This window comes from Chaetura pelagica, unplaced genomic scaffold (assembly GCF_000747805.2).
Source record: "Chaetura pelagica isolate M959 unplaced genomic scaffold, ChaPel_1.0 scaffold696, whole genome shotgun sequence".
Taxonomy (NCBI): Eukaryota; Metazoa; Chordata; class Aves; order Apodiformes; family Apodidae; genus Chaetura; species Chaetura pelagica.
The window spans coordinates 185,626-187,809 of NW_009953639.1; positions in this window are offsets into that span (position 1 = coordinate 185,626).

Consider the following 2,184-nt stretch of genomic DNA (forward strand, 5'->3'; position numbering starts at 1 on the left):
GCAAAAGCAGGAAAATGCAGAACTGGGTGGAAATCCAGTTTCCCACACAGAACCCCGTGTCCTTTGATTTATTCAACTTCTGTTTTGGACTCTGCATCAGGCAGAGCAACACATCTCTTCTGCTGGGATCCCCAAGTTTAAAACTGTCCCCTCCTCTTCCTCTCCCTCCCTGCCCTTGTCCCAAGTCCCTCCCCAGCTTTCCTGGAGCCCCTTCAGGCACTGGAAGGTGCTCTAAGGTCTCCCTGGAGCCTTCTCTTCTCCAGGCTGAACACCCCAGCTCTCCCAGCCTGTCTCCAGCCCTGGAATCATCTCCCTGGCCTCCTCTGGATTTGCTCCATGTCCTCCTTGTGCTGGGGGCTCCAGAACTGGGCGCGATTCACTCAAGGACAGGAAAATCATCGTCATTTCTGAGCATCAATGATGCTTTGAAGCTGCAGGTGGAGCTGGAGGATGTTTGACACGTGAAACACACTGTGGGTGGCTGTGGGACACCCTGTTCCCCATCACCCAGGTTCTTCCCTGACTTGAGGAGTGACTGAGGAAAGGAAAGGGAAGCCAAGCTCTGTGCTGAGCCCCTCCAGCAGTCCCTGGAACATCTGGGGCTGTGTCCTGGCTGAACAGGAGAGCTGGGGGGGGGTGGATTTGAGGCTGCTGCCTCCTCCCCACACCCTGGCAAGGCCTGAGGGGGTTTCTCCCCCACCCCGGGCTGGGTGAGCAGGGACTAACACCAACCATTGATGCCCACCTGGCACCTCGTTAGGAGATCAACAAAAGGGGCTCTTCTGGGGCCCTGGGAAGAGCAGGGACGTGGCAGAGCAAATCCAGTTGCAGGGATGTGGAGAAGGGACACCCCACCCCACGAGGGGGGCTGATGGTGGGGGGATCTGGAGCATTTAGAGTCTCCCCAAAGTTGGCTCAGAGGCCCTGGCAGGGACATTCCCAGCTGGATCTGCCCAGCCCCATTCCAAGATCACTTCCCTCATGACTCCCTCCAGGTCACCCCAATTTTTTTTCCATCTCCAACCCCTCCTTTTGCATGTTCTCAAAACCTTTTTTTTTTTTTTCTTTCCCCCCCTGCCTCCCCCTCCCCTTGATTCCCCTAAGTGATTCAGCCTTGTGGCTTCGGAGCCTCTGCTACTTGGAGAAAACATTTCATTAACCTTCCTTGACTTGAAAGAGCATAATTACATTTTAATCTCATATTCCCCCGTTATCATTCCAGACACAGAGTCATTTGCATGCAGCTCATTCCCAGCTAATGTAATTTTACGATACAGTAATGAAGAGACAGAGCATGAGCCCCAAACACCCAATTTAGAGCTGACATTTGGGTTTCTTTTAAAGAAAAACTTTTTCCCTGCTGGGGGCTTTGGTGGCCTCCCTGGGCCTGCAGCCTGAGTGGGTTTCAGCTCCTGCTGGGCAGGGATGGGTTTGGATGGGAAAACGGGGCCTCTGCTGCTGCTGTTGGTCATTAAAGCTGCCCCAGCTGGGTGATTCAGCAGCTCTGGGGTGGGCACAGAGCACGTTTGGGAACTCACCACTTCCCTGAGAGACCTGAGGGCAGGGGCTCTTGGGAAGGTGGGAGGAGGATCACCCTCATTTTACCCATCAAAAAGCCCAGGAGCCCCCCCCTCCCCCTCCAGAAAAGCAGGACTTTCACATCCCCCCCACTAGTTAATGCATCCCTCCAAAATCCCAGGGAGGAGAGAGGAGCAGGCTGGGACCCCCCCCCAAGACAAAACCTTGTCCTTACCCCTGCGTGCCTCAGTTTCCCTCTGGGGTTTGTCCTCCTCCAGCATCCCTCTCTGGTGTCACCAAAGCCCAGCACGGTGCTTGCTTGGCTTCCCAGAGCAGGTGGGTTTGGCCAGGGTGGAATGGCAGGGGGAGCACAGTGCCCTGTGGGGTGGCCCAGCAGAGGGACACCCAGGGAACCACCATCCCACTCACCCACTGGCTGAGCCAGCCCTGATCTGGGGGAGACAAGGGGTGCTAACGAGGGTGAGAGGTGTTAATGAGGGCCAGGGGTGCTAAGGAGGGTGGGAACAGCCACATTCCAGCCACCCCAAGTGATCTCCAGGCTGGTTTATTATGGCTCTCTTGCCTCAACTCCCCATCGTTGCTGAAGATGCCTTCAGGGTGGGCTGAAGGGTAAGAAAAACACCCCAGAGGCTGGGTCCCAGCTGG